Source organism: Bos grunniens, chromosome 23 (genome assembly GCF_055505025.1).
Source record: "Bos grunniens cultivar Pamir isolate PY7600 chromosome 23, Bosgru_T2T1.0, whole genome shotgun sequence".
NCBI classification, from domain to species: domain Eukaryota; kingdom Metazoa; phylum Chordata; class Mammalia; order Artiodactyla; family Bovidae; genus Bos; species Bos grunniens.
Genome location: NC_141187.1, coordinates 11,374,726 through 11,398,028, shown reverse-complemented (window position 1 = coordinate 11,398,028; position 23,303 = coordinate 11,374,726). Strand labels below are relative to the sequence as shown.

The 23,303-nt window shown below is 43.0% G+C and overlaps 1 protein-coding gene across 3 annotated transcripts in view; it reads left to right on the top strand.

Moving 5' to 3' along the window:
• Positions 1-23,297, top strand: part of LOC147346673 (uncharacterized) — a 51,820-nt gene extending 28,523 nt beyond the window's left edge. The window contains exons 2-3 of one of the 3 annotated variants that reach the window (XR_015153097.1): positions 1-931; positions 19,086-23,297. The gene's annotated coding sequence lies outside the window, so the exon portion shown is untranslated. The other 2 variants (XM_086371367.1, XM_086371366.1) reach the window with 2 other exon arrangements.
• Positions 23,298-23,303: the final 6 nt, after the last annotated feature.

The following is a 23,303-nucleotide window of genomic DNA, read 5'->3' as shown; positions in this document are numbered from 1 at the left end:
CTTGTCCCTTGTGGCTCAGCTGATAAAGAATCTGCCTGCAATGTGGGAGACCTGGGTTAGATCCCTGGGTTGGGAAGATCCCCTGGAGAAAGAAAAGGCTACCCACTCCAGTATTCTGGCCTAGAGAATTCCATGGACTGTATAGTCCATGGGATCGCAAAGATTTGGACATGACTGAGCCACTTTCACTAATCACTGCAGATGATGACAGCTGCCATGAAATTAAAAGATGCTTGCTCCTTGGAAGAAAAGTTATAAACAACCTAGACAGTATATTAAAAAGCAGAGACATTACTTTGCCAACAAAGGTCCATCTAGTCAAAGCTATGGTTTTTCCAGTAGTCATGTATGGATATGAGAGTTGGATTATAGAGAAAGCTGAGCGCCGAAGAGTTGATGCTTTTGAACTGTGGTGTTGGAGAAGACTCTTGAGAGTCCCTTGGACTGCAAGGACATCCAACCATCCATCCTAAAGGAAATCAGTCCTGAATATTCATTGGAAGGACTGATGCTGAAGCTGAAACTCCAATACTTTGGGCACCTGATGCGAAGGACTGACTCAATGGAAAAGACCCCGATACTGGGAAAGATTGAAGGCAGGAGGAGAAGGGGATGACAGAGGATGAGATGGTTGGATGGCATCACCGACTCAATGGACATGAGTTTGCGTAAACTCCAGGAGTTGGTGATGGACAGGGAGGCCTGGTATGCTGCAATTCATGGCATCGCAAAGAATCAGACATGACTGAGCGACTGAACTGAACTGAACTGTGGGATCTTAGTTCCTGACCTGGGATTGAACCTGGGCCCTGAGCGACTGAACTGAACTGAACTGTGGGATCTTAGTTCCCTGACCTGGGATTGAACCTGGGCCCTCGGCAGTGAAAGCATGGAGTCCTAACCACTGGACTACCAGGGAATTCCCAACAAAGTAATTTTTAAGTGATTCTCTAAACTTTTTTTTTTTGTTTCCATGGTTATTTCTTATTTTTGTGTATTTGTGCTTTCTTGCATCTTCATTAAGTTAGGATGTTTTCCCACACACTCACCTTTTCTGTCTTGGTTCTTTTTGTTTTCTAACTTATTAATTTCAGCTTTTCCTTTTTATTTTTAATATTCCTTCTCCTGTTTTTGTGCCATCTCTTCTTTGATTTCTTGCATTTCTGCTATGAAGACTTTCTTAATTGAAGTAATTGATTGTTTTTTTGTTGTTGTTGTTTATAGTTAACTTTCGGTTAGATTTTTAAAATCTGTTTCTTGTCTGGTTCTTCCTCTTTTAATTTTTGCTCTTTCTTTCCACCTTTCTTCTTATAGTATCTTTGTAATAATAATGTGCCAGACCGTTTTTTTATGGCTCTTTATTCAATAAATGAGTTGGATTTTTCTGGCCCAGCAGTTTGTAAGAGATTTGTTCTGTGAGTGTATTGTGTGGGCATTTTCTGAGATCTGCCACCTCTAGGTCATTCCTCTTTTCTCCCTTTATCTTCTCTGTACTTCTATCCACACAAGCTTCTGACCAGTTGCCTTCTGCCTGGTGGTTTCCAGCGTTCTCATCTCTTGTGGTGTGTAAAGGATGTAGGTTGCTCACTTCAGGATAAGCCCTTTACCCACAGGAAATGTAGTTTTACTAATATTTTCTGAGATCTGTCACCTCTGGCCTCTTTCTGTTCACTTAATCCCCATGGTATCTACTTGATCCCCGTGCGGCTTCTGTGATGCCTCTGGCAGCACTTAGGCATTTTTGACTTATCTGACTGAGTACAGAAATCTGTCACTCAGCTTTCCTGAAAATGGAGTTTACAGGTTTTAAATCCTCCATATATCTTACAGTTTTTGAAAGATATCTTAAAGAAGAGAGAAATTGCTCTCACCAACCCCTCTTTACCACAAGCCTTGACCTTTTATTAACCCTACATACTAGATATTTTCGTTATCACTGTACAAAATGTTTGCTCAGATTTGCCTACATCTTTTTTTTTTTTCAATGCCTTCCACTCTTTCTTGCATCTTCTCATTGGGATCTTTTTCCCTCTGCTGTAATTATGTACTTTAGAAATTCCTTCAGAGAAGGCTAGTTGGTATTTGTTTATCTGAAAATATCTGTAGTTCATGGTTTTTCTTGAAAGATAATTTTCTGGTTATCAGGTCAGGCTGAGAGCTGTTTTTCTCTTGGCACTTTGGGCACTGCGCCAATAGTCTAAATTCACTGTTGCTGTTGAAAAGTCCGCTATTAGTCATTTTGTTGTTCCTTTGTAAGTCATCTGCCTGTTCTCTTGAGTTGCTTTTGAAGCCTACTCCTTGTCTTTGATGTTCTGAGTTTTACTATATTGTCCTTAGATGTGGTTCTTTTTTATTTATCTTGCTTGGTATACATTCTACATTCTGTATCAGAGGATTCAAGTCTGAAAAACTCTCAATTGCTTTTCCAAACATTGCTTCTCTCCAGTCTCTTCTTCTGTGACTGATTAAATTACATTAGATCATCTTGTCCTATCCCCCATATCCTTTTAAGCCCTCTTTCAGGGCTTTTCAGCTTCTTATCTCTCTGTGTTCCAATTTGGGTCTTGTTTTTCACTCATAGTATGATGGCATTTTTATTTCTTTAAGCAATTCATACATTTCAAAAGACTATGTCAAGTGAAAGATGCCAGACACAAAGAGGTGTGTAGCGTCCAAGTCCATATTAAAGACATTCTGTAAAAGGCAAAAGCCATGGGGTCAAAATTCAGATCAGTGTTTGCCAAAGACTCGGAGTTAGGGGAGCAAATTGACTTCTAAGGGGCATGAGGGAATTTTGGAGGTAAAAGGAATATTTTATGTCTTAATTGTGGTGGTGGTTATATGACTATACTCCTGTCAAAATTCGTTGAACTGCACATCTTAAAAGGATAAATTTCAGTATAGTAAATTATACCTCAATAAACCTGGTTTTTAAAAATTGTATCGGATCAAATCAGATCAGATCAGTTGCTCAGTCGTGTCCGACTCTTTGCGACCCCATGAATCGCAGCACGCCAGGCCTCCCTGTCCATCACCAACTCCCGGAGTTCACCCAGACTTACGTCCATTGAATCAGTGATGCCATCCAGCCATCTCATCCTCTGTTGTCCCCTTCTCCTCTTGCCCCCAATCCCTCCCAGCATGAGAGTCTTTTCCAATGAGTCAACTCTTCGCATGAGGTGGCCAAAGTACTGGAGTTTTAGCTTTAGCATCATTCCTTCCAAAGAAATCCCAGGGCTGATCTCCTTCAGAATGGACTGGTTGGATCTCCTTGCAGTCCAAGGGACTCTCAAGAGTCTTCTCCAACACCACAGTTCAAAAGCATCAATTCTTCAGTGCTCAGCTTTCTTTATAGTTCAACTCTCACATCCATACATGACTACTGGAAAAACCAGAGCTTTGACTAGATGGACCTATGTTGGCAAAGTAATGTCTCTGCTTTTTAATATGCTGTCTAGGTTGCTCATAACTTTTCTTCCAAGGAGTAAGCGTCTTTTAATTTCATGGCTGCAGTCACCATCTGCAGTGATTTTGGAGCCCAGAAAAATAAAGTCTGACACTGTTTCCATTGTTTCCCCATCTATTTCCCATGAAGTGATGGGACCGGATGCCATGATCTTTGTTTTCTGAATGTTGAGCTTTAAGCCAACTTTTTCACTCTCCACTTTCACTTTCATCAAGAGGCTTTTGAGTTCCTCTTCACTTTCTGCCATAAGGGTGGTGTCATCTGCATATCTGAGGTTATTGATATTTCTCCCGGCAATCTTGATTCCAGCTTGTGTTTCTTCCAGTCCAGCGTTTCTCATGATGTACTCTGCATATAAGTTAAATAAACAAGGTGACAATATACAGCCTTGACGAACTCCTTTTCCTATTTGGAACCAGTCTGTTGTTGCATGTCCAGTTCTAACTGTTGATTCCTGACCTGCATACAGCTTTCTCAAGAGGCAGATCAGGTGGTCTGGTATTCCCATCTCTTTCAGAATTTTCCACAGTTTATTGTGATCCACACAGTCAAAGGCTTTGGCATAGTCAATAAAGCAGAAATAGATGTTTTTCTGGAACTCTCTTGCTTTTTCCATGATCCAGCAGATGTGGGCAAATTGATCTCTGGTTCCTTTGCCTTTTCTAAAACCAGCTTGAACATCAGGAAGTTCAAGGTTCACATATTGCTGAAGCCTGGCTTGGAGAATTTTGAGCATTACTTTACTAGCGTGTGAGATGAGTGCCATTGTGCGGTAGTTTGAGCATTCTTTGGCATTGCCTTTCTTTGGGATTGGAATGAAAGCTGACCTTTTCCAGTCCTGTGGCCACTGCTGAGTTTTCCAAATTTGCTGGCATATTGAGTACAGCACTTTCACAGCATCATCTTTCAGGATTTGGAATAGCTCAACTGGAATTCCATCACCTCCACTAGCTTCGTTCGTAGTGATGCTTTCTAAGGCCCACTTGACTTCACATTCCAGGATGTCTGGCTCTAGGTCAGTGATCATACCATCGTGATTATCTGGGTCATGAAGATCTTTTTTGTACAGTTCTTCTGTGTATTCTTGGCACCTCTTCTTCATATCTTCTGCTTCTGTTAGGTCCATACCATTTCTGTCCTTTATCGAGCCCATCTTTGGTCCTTTATTGAGCCCATCTTTGCATGAAATGTTCCTTTGGTATCTCTGATTTTCTTGAAGAGATCCCTAGTCTTTCCCATTCTGTTGTTTTCCTCTATTTCTTTGCATTGATTGCTGAAGAAGGCTTTCTTATCTCTTCTTGCTATTCTTTGGAACTCTGCATTCAGATGTTTATATCTTTCTTTTTCTCCTTTGCTTTTCACTTCTCTTCTTTTCACAGCTATTTGTAAGGCCTCCCCAGACAGCCATTTTGCTTTTTTGCATTTCTTTTCCATGGGGATGGTCTTGATCCCTGTCTCCTGTACAATGTCACAAACCTCAGTCCATAGTTCATCAGGCACTCTATCGATCACATCTAGGCCCTTAAGTCTATTTCTCACTTCTACTGTATAATTATAAGGGATTTGGTTTAGGTCATACCTGAATGGTCTAGTGGTTTTCCCTACTTTCTTCAATTTAAGTCTAAATTTGGCAATAAGGAGTTCATGGTCTGAGCCACAGTCAGCTCCTGGTCTTGTTTTTGCTGACTGTATAGAGCTTCTCCATCTTTGGCTGCAAAGAATAGAATCAATCTGATTTCTGTGTGGACCATCTGGTGATGTCCATGTGTAAACTCTTCTCTTGTGTTGTTGGAAGAGGGTGTTTGCTACGACCAGTGCATTTTCTTGGCAAAACTCTATTAGTCTTTGCCCTGCTTCATTCCGTATTCCAAGGCCAAATTTGCCTGTTACTCCAGGTGTTTCTTGACTTCCTACCTTTGCATTCCAGTCCCCTATAATGAAAAGGACATCTTTTTTGGGTGTTCTAAAAGGTCTTGTAGGTCTTCATAGAACCGTTCAACTTCAGCTTCTTCAGCGTTACTGGTTGGGGCATAGACTTGGATTACTGTGATATTGAATGGTTTGCCTTGGAAACGAACAGAGATCATTCTGTCGTTTTTGAGATTGCATCCAAGTACTGCATTTCGAACTCTTTTGTTGACCATGATGGCTACTTCATTTCTTCTGAGGGATTCCTGCCCGCAGTAGTAGGTATAATGGCCATCTGAGTTAAATTCACCCATTGCAGTCCATTTGAGTTCGCTGATTCCTAGAATGTCGACATTCACTCTTGCCATCTCTTGTTTGACCACTTCCAATTTGCCTTGATTCATGGACCTGACATTCCAGGTTCCTATGCAATATTGCTCTTTACAGCATCAGACCTTGCTTCTATTACCAGTCACATCCACAGCTGGGTATTCTTTTTGCTTTGGCTCCATCCCTTCATTCTTTCTGGAGTTATTTCTCCACTAATCTCCAGTAGCATATTGGGCACCTACTGACCTGGGGAGTTTCTCTTTCAGTATCCTATCATTTTGCCTTTTCATACTGCTCATGGGGTTCTCAAGGCAAGAATACTGAAGTGGTTTGCCATTCCCTTCTCCAGTGGACCACATTCTGTCAGATCTCTCCACCATGACCCACCCGTCTTAAGGGGCCCTATGGGCATGGCTTAGTTTCATTGAGTTAGACAAGGCTGTGGTCCTAGTGTGATTAGATTGACTAGTTTTCTGTCAGTATGGTTTCAGTGTGTCTGCCCTCTGATGCTCTCTTGCAACACCTACCGTCTTACTTGGGTTTCTCTTACCTTGGGTGTGGGGTATCTCTTCACAGCTGCTGCAGCAAAGTGCAGCCATTGCTCCTTACCTTGGACGAGAGGTATCTCCTCACCGCTGCCCTTCCTGACCTTCAACGTGGGATAGCTCCTCTAGGCCCTCCTGCACCCGCACAGTTACTTTCCAAATATAAATAATGGAAATAGAGAAGAGGAAGGAAAAAATTCATTAAAATGTATAAATGTATACACAGCAATGAAAGAAATATGGCTAGAGGTGATGTCTTTATTTTGTAACAGCTTATGAGGATGCAATTGGCATGTATGACTTTCTCCTTCTGTAATTTATGCCACATTTGCTTTGCCCTCACACAGGCACTCAGTGATTTGGGGTTTCATACCAAATTTACCTTCTCAAGGCATCTAGCCCTTGATAATTCTGTCCTGTGTGGGTGTGGTGGTCTTAACATTAGCTTTTTCCACTTGATTTGGTAGTATAAGTCCTGCTCTAGAATGACAGATCGGATTTAAGATTCTCTCATGCCCAACTTTGAAGCTATAACATATTTACTTTGATTGTCAAGATTCTTCAGGATCAGTTCCCCTAGCTAACACAATGACCCCTTTTCCACCTCATTGTGGCATAAAAGCCCCAAATGACCAACACTGGAAACATTGTTTTTTTCCCTTTATAGTATTATAAGGTGTTGGAGAAGACTCTTGAGAGTCCCTTGGACAGGAAGGAGATCCAACCAGTCCCTCCTAAAGGAGATCAATCCTGAATATTCATTGGAAAGACTGATTCTGAAGCTGAAACTCCCAATATTTGGCCACCTGATGCGAAGAACTGACTCATTTGAAAAGACCCCGATGCTGGGAAAGACTGAAGGTGGGAGGAGAAGGGGACAACAGAGGATGAGATGGCTGGATAGCATCACCGACTCAGTGGACATGAGTTTGAGTAGGCTATGGGAATTGGTGATGGACAGGGAAGCGTGGTGTGCTGCAGTCCATGGAGTCGCAAAGAGTCGGACACAACTGAGCAACTGAACTGAACTGAGTAGTATAAGCTCTTGTATCCCTAGTCCCAAGTCAGCAGAGTCCCAAGTCACAGAGATAAGGAGCAATTATTTGGTAGGTCATTTCACTTAATATTGAAAGGCTATCCCACCTCCACCTCACAGTTTCCATACCTGCAATTAGAAGAAGCAATGTGTGCTGATACATTGCTTTATGATTTCAAACATATAGTACATCCTGCAGGCCAGCACCCAACCTCATGAGGTGTTGTCTCAGTTGGAGACTCGCCTAGATCCTCAGTAGGCCACTCTGCTGCGCTGTACAGCAAGCTGCTGGTCTAGGCATGGAGAGAGTATGAGATACCACTGCATACCCATTAGGATGGCCACTGTCATAAAATCAGAAAGCAACAAGTGTTGGTAAGGATGTGAAGAGAATGGAACCCTTTTGCACTGTTGGTGGCAATGTAAAATGGTATAGCCTCTGTGGAAAACATTATGGTAATTTCTCAAAAAATAAATTACCATATGAGTCAGCAATTCCACATCTGGGTATATACCCAAAATAATTGAAAACAGGATCCCTAACTGATATTTGTGTACCCATATAAGCATAGCAGTATTATTCACAATAGCCAAAACATGGAAGCAACCCAAGTGTCCATCAGTAGATGAACAGATACAAAAACGTGGTATACACATATTATTCAGACTTGAATTCTGCAATATGGTATAATATGGAAGAACCTTGAGGACGTTATGGTGAGTGAAAAAAAGCCAGTCCCCAAAAGATGGATATATGATTCCACTTATATGAAGTACTTAGAATAATCAAAATCATAGGGAAATGGACAGTTACCATTTAGTATGTATCTTACCACAATTAAAAAATAACCTAAGGGACTTCCCTGGTGGTCCAGTGGTTGAGAATTCACCTTCTAAATGCAGGGGTTGCTGGTTCAATCCCTGGTTTGGGGAATTAAGATCCTATATCCATGGGGCAACTAAGCCCATGTGTTGCAACTACAAGCCCATGTACCCCCTCCATAGACCCAAAGCAGTCAAATAAATATATATTTTATGAAAACTGGGGAGAAAAGTAGCAATAGAAAAATATCAGTATTAATCCCACACAAAATTATTATAATGAATCTTACGTGGCCTTATGTAGCACGATAATACAGCCAGTGCTCTCTGAGATTTGAACAAATGGTTGAGGGAAATGCCAACTAATAATATAGATGAGAAATGTTTACCAGAACACCTGATTAGCCAATAATGAAGCAAAACAAACAAAAGAAGCAAAAATTAAAGGCATAGCGAGTGTGTTGCCTTCAGTAACCTGGCTGCTGAGCAGGTATGAGACCGAGTCCATCACATCCTGCTCACGTTCAGCTGTGATTATCTTGCTGCTGCTGCTGCTGCTAAGTCGCTTCAGTTGTGTCCGACTCTGTGCGACCCCATAGACGGCAACCCACCAGGCTCCCCCGTCCCTGGGATTCTCCAGGCAAGAACTCTGGAGTGGGTTGCCATTTCCTTCTCCAATGCATGTAAGGAAAAAGTGAAAGTGAAGTTGCTTAGTTGTGTCTGACTCTTAGCAGCCCCATGGACTGCGGCCTACCAGGCTCCTCTGTCCGTGGGATTTTCCAGGCAAGAGTAGTGGAGTGGGGTGCCATTGCCTTCTCCAGTGATTATCTTGCTTGTAACTTAAATCAGCCACTTGGATTCCTGTATAGGTCAATCGGTAAAGCATCTGCCTGCAATACAGGAGACTTGGGTTCAGTTCCTGGGTTGGAAAGTTCCCCTGGACAAGGAAATGGCAACCCACTCTAGTATTCTTGCCTGGAGAATCCCATGAACAGAGGAGTCTGGCGGGCTACAGTTCACGGGATCACAAAAGTCAGACACAACTTAGCGCTGTCTTCTTTCTTCTTTAGTTAACATTGGGGATCTGGGTCTTTGTTTTCCTCATTCTTTCGGGGACTGAAGTCAAGCATATTTAGACCCTGCTTCTCTGTGAAGGTTTAGAGCAGGCACTGTCTCCATCTGAAGCGGCCTTTCTTGACAGCTATAACCACACACCACGCCACCACCCCCCGTTGCTCTTCCTGCAGCACGTTTTGTCCTGTGTTTTTCTTTAGCGTGTCACTTTTGGTTTTTATGCCTGAGACCTCTGGCTTGCACTCTGTTGTGGGTTAAAATGCGTTCCCCAAAATGATACAGTGAAGTCCTAACCCCTGATAACCTGTGAGCATGACCTTATTTGGAAGAAGATCTTTGCAGATGTAATTAGTGAGATGAGGTCACGCTGGAATAGGGTGGACCCTAAATCCTCTGGTATCCTTATAAGGAAGATGGAGATTTGGAAATATATACACACACAGGGAGGATGGTCACATGAAGACAGAAGCAGAAGCTGGAGTGATGTAGCTATAAGCCAAGGAACGGCAAGGATTGCTGGTAACCACCAGAAGCTAGAAAGAGTCTGGGGAGGAGTCTTCTTCTCCCTAAATTCTTCAGAGGGAGCATGGCTCTGCTAACATCTTGATTTCAGACTTCTGGCCTCCAGGAACCATGAGAAAATGAATCTCTTTATAAAGTCACCGGTTTGTGGAAGTTTCTTACCACACCCCTAGGTAACTGATACACTCTCTTTGCCTAAGCTTAAGTTAAACATGTCAGACAGAAATTATGTGAATGATTTAGTAGTTTATCTTTGTGAAAGCATACTTAATCAGAAACAGCAGTCAGTTATAAAAATTACCTAACAAGTCCATTAAATACATTTCTTACTGTTATTGTTTTCAAATGAAATAAAATATTGAACACATGATTGTTAGAACCTTTAGAAACTCAAATTACTCAATTACAAAAGGAAAAGGCAAATAGGAAGAAATTAATTTGTTTTTCATTTCTGATATAAGAGATTTTGTCAGTTTAAATTCTGTAACTGAAAATTTTTTTCTTACATTTTTCCTTAGTAAGTCTGCAAAGAAAATCAATAAAGAAGGCTGTTAATTAACAAGTGAGCACTGGTTATGAATTTAGATCAAACGGACTGGAATTACAAAGTTTGGGAAGTGTTTGCTCTTTTATGTCCTGAGATTGGTTCTGGAAACTAGCAAATGCTGCCTCCTTATCTTTTGCTTTCTTTCCTTTTAGACCTCTGGCAGTGTTTTGAGGATTAAAGAATGGAGTGATGGTTGTCCGAAAGTCAGAGATCAGAGACACTGGAAAACTGAAAAAGTAGTTGGCTTTTACTGACTCAGGGAGATGATTGCCCAAGAGGGACGAAAACTAGTGTCTGAGAAATAAAGTATTCAGAAATAGGGCTGCTGAAGTAGGGAAAACTAGAAAATAGCCCGGGGACTTCCCTAGTGGCCCAGTGGTTAAGACTTCACCTTCCAGTTGCAGGGGTCTGGGCTTGATTCCTGGTCGGGGAGCTCAGATCCCACATGCCTCGTGGCCAAAAAACCAAAACATAAAACAGAAGCAGTATTGTAATGAATTCAATGAAGACAAAATAGCCCAGAAACTTCTAGGATGCAGTCAGAAGAGGGTTGTACTGTGAAGAAGAATGAAAAAGGCAAGCATTTCAAGTCAGATGAGTATATAATACAGGAGAGAATCTAAGTGACCTTGGATTTGATGATAAGTTTTTAGGTATAACACGAAAAGCAGGGTCATGAAAGCATAGATACATAAGTAGAACTTCGTTAAAACTGAAAACTTACACTCTGCAAAAGACACTGTTGGGAGAGTGAAAAGATAAGTCACAGACTGGGAGAAAATATTTGCAAAACACATATCTGGTAGAAGACATGTATCCAAAATATACAAAGAACCCTTAACAGCAAGAAAACAATTTTTTTTTTTTTTTGGCTTGTGCTACATGGCTTGCCAGATCTTAGTTCCTGATCAGGGATTGAACCTGGGCGTTCGGCAGTGAAAGCACAGAGTCCTAACCACTGGACCACCAGAGAATTCCCCAAACAATCTAATCTTTTAAATGGGAAAAAATCTGAATAGACACCTTGCCAAAGAAGATGGCCAGATGGGAAATAAGCACATGAAAACATGGTCTACATAATATGTCTTTAGGGAATTACAAATTAAAACAACAATGTGATACCACTACATAACTATTGGGTTGGCTAAAATCCAAAATATTGACAGCACTAAAGGCAGATAAGGATGTGAAGCAACAGGAACTCAGTCTTGGCTGGTAGGAATGCAGCATGATGCAGCCACTTCGGAAAACAATTTGAAAGTTTCTTATGAGGTTGAACAAAGGCTTACCATGCAATCCAGCAGTTGTGCTCTTAGGCATTTACTGAACTGAGTTAAAAACATGTGCTCGCAGAAAAACCTGCACACAAACTTACAGCAGCTGTATTCATAACTGCCCAGTACTGGAAGCAACCAGGATATCCTTCAAGAGGCTAACGGATGAACAAATGGTGGCGCATCCAGACAATGGAATGTTGAGTGAGAAAAGTAAGTGTTATCAAGTCACAAAAAGACATGCTGCTGCTGCTAAGTCACTTCAGTCGTGTCCGACTCTGTGCGACCCCACAGACGGCAGCCCACCAGACTCCGCCTTCCCCAGGATTCTCCAGGCAAGAACACTGGAGTGGGTTGCCATTTCCTTCTCCAGTGCATGAAAGTGAAAAGTGAAAGTGAAGTCGCTCAGTCGTGTCTGACTCTTAGCAACCCCATGGACTGCAGCCCACCAGGCTGCTCCATCCATGGGATTTTCCAGGCAAGAGTACAGGAGTGGGTTGCCATTGCCTTATGGCTAAACAAAAAACTAGTGTGAAAAGGCTGCCTACTCTATGAATCCAACTATATGGCGTTCTGGAAAAGGCAAGACTATAGAAACAGTAAAAAAAAAAAAACCAAAACTAGCTGCCAGGGCTTCAATAGGCAGGATGTGGGATGGCGTGATTAATAGATGGATTCACTTAGGGCAGTAAAATTATTCTATATGATACTATAATTGTGGCTACATGACATTGTGCGTTTATCAAAGCACGTGGAACTATGCAATGCACAGGCTGAGCGTTAATGTAAACTATGAACTGTAGTTAATGGGAGTATATCAGTGCTGGTTCATAGATTGTAACCAGTGTACCACAAGATGTTTATAATAGATATGCACCTATGTGTTGTAACCAGGAAGGATTCACCATGAGAATCTACTAGAAAACACATTAATATATTCATTATGTAAACAGATGCAAAGGGGAAAACATGATATTTTTACAGAAAAGGCATTCAATGCAATTTAAGTCATGCAATTAAAAAAAAAAAAACTAGCAAATTAGGAAAAAAGTTTACTTCCTTAACCTGTTTAAATGTATCCACCAAAATGCAGTAAACATTCATGCTTAATTGCAACATTAAGTATTTTAGTAGCAAACTTCCTTTGAAACAAGGCAAGGTTGCCCACTATCTTATCCTTATGCAGACTAGGTATGACCTTTGCTTTTCCCCACTGTTCGTTATTAGACAAAGAAGCCAAAATAAAAAGAGTGCAAGGAGCATTGCCTTCAGAAGAATATGTGTTCAAACAGATAAACCAAAAGTTTAGAACAAGCATAATAGACATTAAAATAGCTAAGGAAGGGTATTAGTGATATGAAACACACAAAAAATGAAATAGATATATTGGGTATGTTCTGTCAGTATGCAGGCCCTTTGAAGCTCTGTTATTAGGCACAGACACATTTACGTGTCACATAAATGTTACATAATCTTAACCGTTTAAGATGGTTGTGTCTTTCTGATGAAAACTGACCCTTTCGTTTTATGAATGTCCCTCTTTGTCTCTGATAGCTTTGTCCTGAAATCTTCTTGATTTGATCTGCTCTGGCCACTCATGCTGGCTTGTGTACTGTTTTCATAGTCTATGATTTTTTATCCTTTTACTTTCAATCGACCTGTGTCTTTCTTTAAAGTACTTCTCATGTAGATAGCAAGTTGTTGGGTCTTTTCTACCCTTTTTGATAATCTCTGCCTTTGATTTGTAGTGTTTAGGTTATTTACATTAATGTAACCATAAATATGGTTGGATTTAGGTCTACTATTTGTTACTTCTGTTTTTTCTATCTACTTTTTTCTTGCCTTTGTTTGGCTTAATTGAATGTTTTACTCATTTTGTTTTAATTCTTATTTTGCCTTAGTTTTTAGTGGCTCTTCTGGGGATTATAATATGCATCCTAAATTTATCATAGTCTACTTGGATTTTATATTATATCATGTCACATTAAATATGAGAATCTTAAAACAGTAAAGTTCCTTCCCCAACTTATCTTTTGTGCTGTTGTCTTCATATTTATTAAATGGACGTATTATAAACTTTGCAATGTAGTGGTATATTCTTCACTTTAAGTATTCCTGTCTCTTTTAAAGAAACTCTGAGAAAGAATGTACGGTTGACTTTTGAGCAATACAGGAGTTAGGGGTACAGATCCTCTGTGTAGTCAAAACTCTGTGTATAACTTACAGTCAGCCCTCCATCTGTGTGGTTCCTCAGTGTCCAGGACTCTGCCACCATGGTCCTAACCTGCCATGGATCATGTAGTATGACGCCTATCTAGTGAATTTTTCATTTATGTTTTTCACTCTAGAATTATCTCTTATTAATAGTTTCTAGTTCTCTGATGAATTTGACCACTTGCTCATTCATTATGAGTGCATTTATTAAGGTTCTTGAACATATATATTATTGCCACTTTGAAAGCTTCACCAACTAATTAAATATCTGAGTTATTTCAGAATTGCTTCCTATTGACTGCTTTCTTCTCTTGCCTGGAAAATCCCATGGACAGAGGAGCCTGGTAGGCTGCAGTCCATGGGGTTGCTAAGAGTTGGACACGACTGAGCGACTTCACTTTGACTTTTCACTTTCATGCATTGGAGAAGGAAATGGCAACCCACTCCAGTGTTCTTGCCTGGAGAATCCCAGGGATGGGGGAGCCTGGTGGGCTGCCGTCTGTGGGGTGGCACAGATTCAGACACGACTGAAGCGACTTAGCAGCAGCAGCAATAGACTGCTTTCTTTTAGCTATGGTTCACATTTCCGTGCTTATTTGCAAGTTCAGCATTAAAAAAAAAAATCTTCTAATACTGAGCATTGTAGCTGATACATTGTAGAAAATCTAGATTCTTTTAGCTTCCTCTAGAGACTATTTTTATCAGGCAGTTAACTTGGCAGGCATAAAATTTCAAATTCTGTGTCCCTTGAGATGGGCAGCCGCTAATATTTCTGCTCAGTTCTTTTAGTTTCCAATTGTCTTTTTCTGGTTGTTTTCTGCTGGGCTCCTTGGAGTATCCCTTGTATATGCACAGGTCAGGAGTCAGCTAAGGGTTTGGTCAAATTTTATATGCATTTTAAAGAAGCCTCTGTGGCTTCTTCCTTTCTTGGATTTCCTTTCTAAACTTGATTCTCTTGACTTGTCAAACCAGTAAGACCAGCAACATCATGCTTGAATTCTGGTCATCCAATGCTAGAATTGTTCTGGGTAGTGCCTTCAGGCAAAAATCCTCATAATCACGTCTTATCCACTGCACCTCCCTTCTATCAGCAGTTAACTCCCAGTTTTTCTTCCTTTTTTTGTTCTCTCCATGCCCTTCAAATAATTGTATTCTTTTATTTTACCCAGCGTCCATATTTATTATAATACAATACAGGATACTCCGCAACTACTGGAAGTAGAATCTCCAGCTTCTTTTGATGTTGTTGTTAATTAATTGCCTTCCCAAATGCTAGTGGTAAAGAACCTGCCTGCCAATGCAGGAGACATAAGAGATGCGAGTTCTGTTCCTGGGTTCGGAAGATCCCTTGGAGAAGAGAATGGCAACCCACTCCAGTATTTTTGCCTGGGGAATCCCATGGACAGAGGAGCCTGGTAGGCTACAGTCCACGGGGTCACAAAGAGAGGAACACGACTGAAGCAAGTTAGCACGCACGTTAATTAATTAATTGAATTTTGGCCGTGCTGGGTCTTTGTTGCTGTGCACGGGCTTTCTCTCGAGTTGCGGTGAGTGGGGGCTGCTTTTCGTTGCAGTGCACAGGCTGCTCAGTGTGGTGGCTTCTTGTCGCAGAGTGCAGGCTCTGGGCGTGCAAGCCTCAGTAGTTGTGGCACGCGGGCTCAGTGTTTGTGACTCGCGGGAGCGGTCGCACGCAGGCTTCAGCAGTTGTGGTGCACAGGCTTTGCTGTTCCACAGCATGTGGGACCTTCCCGGACCAGGGACTGAACCCCTGCCCCTGTATAGGCAGGCGGATTCCTATCCAATGTACCATCAGGGAAGTCCAGAACCTCCAACTTTTGTTAAGATGTCTGAAATTTAAAGGAAAGATCCAAGGTAGATGTATACATTTGGTATTCACTGACATATAGATAGTATTTAAAGCCGTGAGAATAGATGAGACCATTAAGAGGTGAGCATAAATGTAAAAGGGAAACGAGTAGAAAGAGGTTTTAAAAAAAAAAAAAAAATCCTCATTAAATTTAAAGTAATAACAGATGCTATTTATTGAGCTGTGTGCAGAAGACTTTCTGTGTATCTCATTGACTTCATCCAACAGTATCGCCAGGCAAGAAATTAAGGCTCAGAGGGAAGTGGTTTGCACGGGGTCACATAGGAGGTGGCAGCAAAGAAGAGCGACTAGTGAAGGAGACTATTGAGAAGGAGCAAACCATGTGGTAGGAGAAAAACCCTGGGTATATTTTTTAAACTCTCACAGTCCCAGTTTCCGCATCTGTAAAATGGGACTAGCAATGACCCTGTCGTTAGAGGATTAGAAACAATGTATGCCAAGAACCCGAAACAGTCACCTAGGAAGCATGCAACTAGAGGATAGCTGTAATGCCCATGAATGTTTAATTTGTTGTTTAGCTTTACTATTGGAGAAGGCGATGGCACCCCACTCCAGTACTCTTGCCTGGAAAATCCCATGGATGGAGGAGCCTGGTAGGCTGCAGTCCATGGGGTCGAGAAGAGTTGGACACGACTGAGCAACTTCACTTTCGCTTTTCACTTTCATGCATTGGAGAAGGAAATGGCAACCCGCTCCGGTGTTCTTGCCTGGAGAATCCCAGGGACGGGGGAGCCTGGTGGGCTGCCGTCTATGGGGTCGTACAGAGTCGGACACGACTGAAGTGACTTAGCAGCAGCAGCAGCAGCTTTACTATTTCACGCAAATAGAATGAAGGTCCCCCAGATTCCTCACCCAGGGGTCAGTGGACATAGGGATGGAAATGACTGAGACGATCAGTAAGGGCAAGAGGAAGAAGGGCCTTCAGGATGCCTGTCTAAAGTGGACTCTGTGGACCAACCAGCATCCAGATGGGAGAAGTGAAAACCGTTTCCACTACCCCTAGGACGCCATGTGTCTGCAGGATTGATGAGTGGACTCTCTGGGTGTGGACAGTACCTCCAGGTCCTTTCAGGGATATAGGCTCAATCCACACAAAAGGAAGAAAACCTACAAATCAAGCCAAAAAATAAAACTTTTATTATTTTTATTTTATTATGCTATATATTTGATTATAACCCAGTGTTTAAAAATAAATATCCATGAATCCACTCTGATATAAATAAATTGCTGAATAAATCTCCCATGCAGGGGAACTCCAAATAATTTCCCTTCTCAAGGAATGGCAAAGTAAAGAGGGAAGAAGTAACCAAACAGTGGAGAAATCTGGCTAATACAACCTTACTTAAGCAATCAAGGTTAACACTGACAGTGATCAATCATTTTGACACTAAATAACTAAACAACAACAAACTCATGATATAATATGATCACATTTTACTCATGGGACCTTTGTCCCCAGAACACATTATCCCAGTCTTACCATGAGAACACATCAGATAAACCCTAACTGAGAGACATTTTACAAAATACCTGACCAGTACTCTTCAAAATTGTTAAAATAACTGAAAATAAGCTAAGTCTGAGAAACTGTCACAGCCGAGAGGAACCTCAGGAGACATGTAGCAAAGTGAATGGGATCCTGGAACAAAAGAGAATAGGTAAAAATTAGGGAAATATAAAAGTATAGATTTTAGTTAATGATATATCGATATTTATTTATTAGTTGTGATAAATGTAGCATACTAATTTTAGATATTAATAATAGGGAAACTGGATATGGAGCGCACAGAAAGAAAAGTGTGTAGTCTTTCAGTCATGTCCAGCTCTTTGCAATCCCATGGACTGTAGCCCGCCAGGCTCCTCTGTGCATGGGATTCTCCAGGCAAGAAAACTGGAGTGGGTGGCGATGCCCTCCTCCAGGGTATTTTCCGGACCCAGGGATCAAAGCCCGGTCTTCCGCATTGCAGGCGGATTCTTTACCATCTGAGCCACCAGGGATGGCAGCTTTTATATAAATCTAAAACTATTCTAAAACTAGAAGTTTATTTTATATATTTAAACAAAGTTTAAAAGGTACAGCTTAACACTAGACACAGAGAAAGTTTTCTGGAGTCATTTTATTCCTGATTGTTAGGGAGGTGGCTGAAGTCATGGCTTCACTGTTAAAAAAAGGACAGGAAACAGGAGAGACAGGTGTGGACAATGGCAGGCAGGCTCCTGGACAGGCAGAGAAGGGTGTCAGTTAGTTGCAACAATGGAAAAATCTGGGAGAGAGGCAGAGAGAGCCACATGTCATCTCACCTGTTCTTTGAAAACTCACACCTACGCTGAACATGTTGGAAACAGTTGAACAGTGGGCTTTTAACCATTGGCCTTAAAAAGGAGTGAAGGGAAGGAAGGAAGGAGGGAAGGAAGGAGGTAGAGGAGGGAGGCAGGGAGGAAGAAGGAGAAGAGAAACAGAATTTCCATTTCAAAAAATTCTTACTTAAAACAACTTTCTGGACTGTTAGCAGTATTTCACAATGCAGTCATCTCATTTTGGCAGCTTGATTGATTTCCTGATTTTCAGGAAAACTGAGCTGTCATCTGGTTCCTACTTGGCTGTTTTACCGACATGAATATGCAGTTCTCACAAAATGTGAAATGGCTGCTGAAGAAGTGAAGTATAATTCTTCCTGACGTGTTGCTCCAAGCCCTCCACTGTCTCAAAGATGAAGAAACCCAGTGGAGAAACTTTCCTCCTTTCCCCATAAAAAAAGAGAGTGAGGTTCACTTCTTTGGGCGTTTTTCACATCAACTGAAGCTTCTGAGCCAGTCTGTCGGGCAGGAGTGGATGGGAATGGGTGCGCCTCCACAGTTTTCTGTGATGCCCACGCAGCTCCACTGAAGCTCAAGAGCAGCGGCTGTGGCATGGATCTCTGGGTACTCTCAAGAGCATGGCTGTCATCAACATGTGTTGTTGAGCACCCCGTGGTACAAGAGCTAATTTTGACTCTCTATGCACTTTCCCCTCACCAGTCCTATGAGGTGGTAGGCCCTTCTATACCATTTTAGAGAAAGAAAATGAGGTTCAAAGGAGTAGATACCCTGCCCCCCCAACTTACGTGGTGTGATGGTTAGTTTTATGTGTCAACTTGGATACGCCGTATGCCCAGTGGTATCCTTAGACCCTAGTCTAGAAGATGCTGGAAAGAAATTTTGTAGATGTGATTAACATCTACAATCTGACTTTATGTAAAGCATAAATGTTTGCAGACCTCATCTAATTAGTTGAAGGCCTTAAGAGCAAAAATTGAGTCTTCTTAGAAAGGACAGAATCTGCCTCAAACCTATAAGATGTTCTGCCTGAATTTCCAGCTTACTAGCCTGCCCTTCAGATTTCAGGCTTGCCAACTACTCTCCACCCAGTTCCATGAGCCAATTCCTTAAATCCATCTCTCCCTTCTCTCTCAACCCCAGGTCTTTTCGGAAGCAAAGCCCACAACTCCACACTTCTCAACTCCACCCTCTGCTGCCTCCTAGATCCTACCTGAGAAGCTGCAGATAGCAGGGTCGTAATATAAACTGTACTATAAGAGCCCCACTCCAGTACTTTTGCCTGGAAGATCCCATGGACGGAGAAACCTGGTGGGCTGCAGTCCATGGGGTCGAGGAGAGTCGGACACGACTGAGCGACTTCACTTTGACTTTTCACTTTCATGCATTGGAGAAGGAAATGGCAACCCACTCCAGTGTTCTTGCCTGGAGAATCCCAGGGACAGGGGAGCCTGGTGGGCTGCCGTCTATGGGGTCACACAGAGTCGGACACGACTGAAGCGACTTAGCAGCAGCAGCATAAGAGACCGAGGTCAGATCTCTCGAGGACCCTCTGAGGGAAGATGTAATATGAAGGAGACCAGTTGAGTGGAGAAAACCACTGTTGAGAAGGAGGACATGACAATGTCAGGAAGATGGGGTAATCAAGGAGGGAAGAGCATGAGGCAGAGAAAACAAAAATAATGGTTAATGCTTAGTGAGCACTTCCCATGTGCCAGGTACTGTTCTGAGTGCTTCCCTTATGTTAATTTCTTTAGTACTATTAGGCTCACTTTATAGATGAGGAAACTGAGGCCCAAGGTCACAGTTTCTGGTACAGGGTGAAACAGCAGGGAGTTGCCAGAGCCCAACACTTAACCCCTTAGGAAGCCACACAGGGAAAGAGGGTGAAACAGAGGCGCCGCTCTTCTGACAGGATGGAAAGGCGAGGCTGGGCTGGGCTGTCATTTCTAAAGCCAAGGCCGGATCTTGCTTGCCTGGAGGAAATCCAACCACAGTCTCTGTTGGGGTTCCTCCTTGGAACTTCTGTATAAACAGAAGTTCTGGGATCTTACGAACCCCACAATATGAGGAAAGTTCCTTCTGTTCACCAATCTGTACTTAAAAGCCCTGAGGTGCCGCATCAGGTAAGAATGTGTAGGCTCTCCATGGTGGCTCAGCAGTCCAGAATCTGTCTGCAGTGCAGGAGACCCGGGTTCGATCCCTGGGTCGGGAAGATCCCTGGAGGATGGCATGGCAACCCACTCTAGTATTCTTGCCTAGAGAATCCCACGGACAGAGGAGCCTGGCGGGCTGCCGTCCAGTGACATAGAGTCGGACACAACTGAAGTGGCTAAACAGCAGCAGCAGCAGCAGCAGGCTCTCCACAGGAGAAACCCTAAATAATTTCAGCCAAGACCAGGAGACCTTGGCTTATGGTCCAGCCTCCCCGAGCATACTCAGCAGCCTCCTCCTGAGTTTTTCCAGGGTGTTGACAGGGAGCTGGACACAGTCCCAGAAGAATGTGGGCACTGATGGCCCTCTGCCTCGATCCAGTCAGGAGAAACCACCTGCTAAGCCACACCACTTCTCAAATGCACTTCCCTTCCTCACTCCCTCACCTTCGTGCCCTCCTGGAGTCCTACTAAAATACTCTCAAGGGGGGAGACCTTTGGGAAAACAAAGAGCAGCAAGTGTCTTCCTGGGAGTTTCTCCTCTTGGCCAGTTGCCACAAGCCTGTCTTCTGTGTCTGTGATGGTTGAGAGGATGGGACAGTAACGCAGGAGGGAGGAGCACACACGCTGGTCTCAGTGGGTGACTACGCCGCTGTTTTGGGGAAAGAACAGGGCGCTGCTAAACAGGAGACCTGGACCCCAGCCTCTGCTCTGGGCCAAATGTCTTCAGTAAAACTGTTTAGAAGGAATGCTGTGGGGGTGGGGGTGGGAGGAGTCCACCTTCTTGAAAACTAGATACAGAGGCCTCTGCAAATTGCCTAGCAAAATGCCCCAGTCAGACCCATCCCTCCCTGGATGGCAAGGTTGGGAGACACAGGAATGGCAGGAAGTATGTGTTGTGGCGTCTGGGGGCAGATCTTGGCATTTCCAGCCTGGCTCCATGATCATACAAGGTGAGGTGTAGGGGTACAGGTGGTGGTTAAGAAGTAGCAAAGGATCCCTAAAGTCGCATTTTTGTATCCAAGACAGAAGTTTTTAACTAGGATCCCTGAACCACAGCCTGTACACTGGAATTCAGAGGTCGGTGAACTGAGACTGGAAAATATTACAACTTAACCTCCACTCACCTCCATTTTCTCAGTTATGAATAAAGGCAAAAAACTGCAGTTGCATTGGCAGGGCCACTAGAAAGCAGTGCTTTTTCTTTTACATTTGCAGGTATCTTGAAACATTGTTTAAACTCATTTCTACTTCAAGTTGACAGTGGTTTATTGGGCTCATCCCCTTGATTCTTGTTATTTAATGTGTTAAAGAAACCCATATATTACAACATCACACGCTTCGATATTTTCACAACTGTATTTCATCATAGCTAGTTTCCTTTGTGATCCCTGTATGCAAAGGAAAATATTTTGAGAAGGGATTCACGGCACAAAAGAGGTCAAGGGCCCCCAGACCAGGAGCGGTCCCTATTGACACGCTGGCCCAGTGAGGATGGCTGCCCAGCTGAGCACAGGCTCCCACAGGAGGACCCAGGTCAGAATCCCACCAGGCACTGCTCCTGCTCCAGGAAACCTTGGCGTGGGACGCAGGGGTGAGGCATGACTGCGGCAAGTCACTGAGATCTTGAGCTCGATGGAGTGGCCTTGGGCCTCTGCTGCCCGTTGTGAAAAAGGAGACCTCCAGCCTCTTTACCTTCAGCTACATGAGGATGGAGCCCCAAGCTCACTGTGGAATAAAGGGAAGGGAGCACTCAGTTGTTCTTAGGAAGTTTTTTCAGCCACCCCCCCCACCCCCGCCCCGCCCTTTGCTTTTTTGCCATGCTGTGCAGCACTCAGGATCTTAGTTCTCTGGCTAGGGATTGAACGCACACACCCTGCAGTGAAAACACGGAGTCTTAACCATTGGACCACCAGGGAAGTCCCCAGCCCAATTTAAAGAAACAAAAGCCAAGTGTAGGGAGAAGGGACAAGAGAGATTCTTCCTCCTGCAGCTACGGTTATATTTTCTTGGCTGAGGGATGAGAGGAAAGTGTCAACCGATGAACCAATATTGGTACATTATTTTTAAAGAAAGTCCATAGCTTACTTGAGGGTTCACTGTTTGTGTTGTACAGTTCCACTGGTTTTGAAAAATGCATAATGTCGTGTATCCACCATGACATCATTCAGAATAGTTTTACTGCCCTAAAAATGCCCTGTCTGAGCCTCAGTTTTAACATCTCTAAAATGAGAAAGTGAAACTCCTCTAAATCCCCTCATCCTCCCATTGTAGGTTTCTAATTTAGGCCTCTTGACAAATTAAAGTGGTACTGAAATCAACAAAATGTTGCTGTAAGTGTGACCTGATATCCATCAGAATCACTGAGCTTGGGTTGAGGTAACAGGGTCCTCATTCAAACCTTCTGGGGTCTCAACCTCAGACCCGTTAAACCCAAGGTCAGAGCCCAGGAATCTGCATTTTTAATCAGACCCTGGTGCACAGGGAAGTTTGAGACCCCAACAGAGAATTCAAGCCTGAACACGAGGACCCGATCCATTGTCAGGTTAGAGGTCAGGAGCGACGTACAATTCCCCAAAGCGGGAAGGAGCCAAACTCTTTTCCTGGAAAAAGCCCATTTCTGCCTTCCGCAGCTCCCAGTCAACAAGCCTGCCGTTGTTTTGCATCTTGATTGCTGATCACTCACCCAAAATAACCTGCATGCAGTGTCTCACCAGCTGCAGCTCTCTCTGCAACTGCCTTAATTTAGCAGCCAGTCACATTTGGCTCCACAACAAAGAGGCTCTGGGAAGGGGCCCCTCCCTCATGGCCATCTGTCGTGGATTGAATAAAGTGCCCCCCAAACTCACGTCCCCCACCCAGGACCTCAGAATGTGACTTTATTGAAAATAAGGTATTTGCAGACATAATTACCAATGATTAAGATGAGATCATACTAGATTAGGGTGGGTCCTAAATTCAGTGACTGATGTTCTTATAAGATCAAAGACACAGTAGTGGAGGCCAGGACAGGGGCGGAGATAGTGATGATGTAGTGACACACAGGGCAAAGAACACCAAAGATTCCAGGAGTCACCAGAAGCTAAAAAGAGGCCAGGAGAGATTCTTGCCTAGAATCTTCAGAGGGCACATGGCCCGGCCAACACCTTGATTTCAGACTTCCAGCCTCCGAACTGTGAGAATAAATTTCTATGATTTTAAAGCCTCC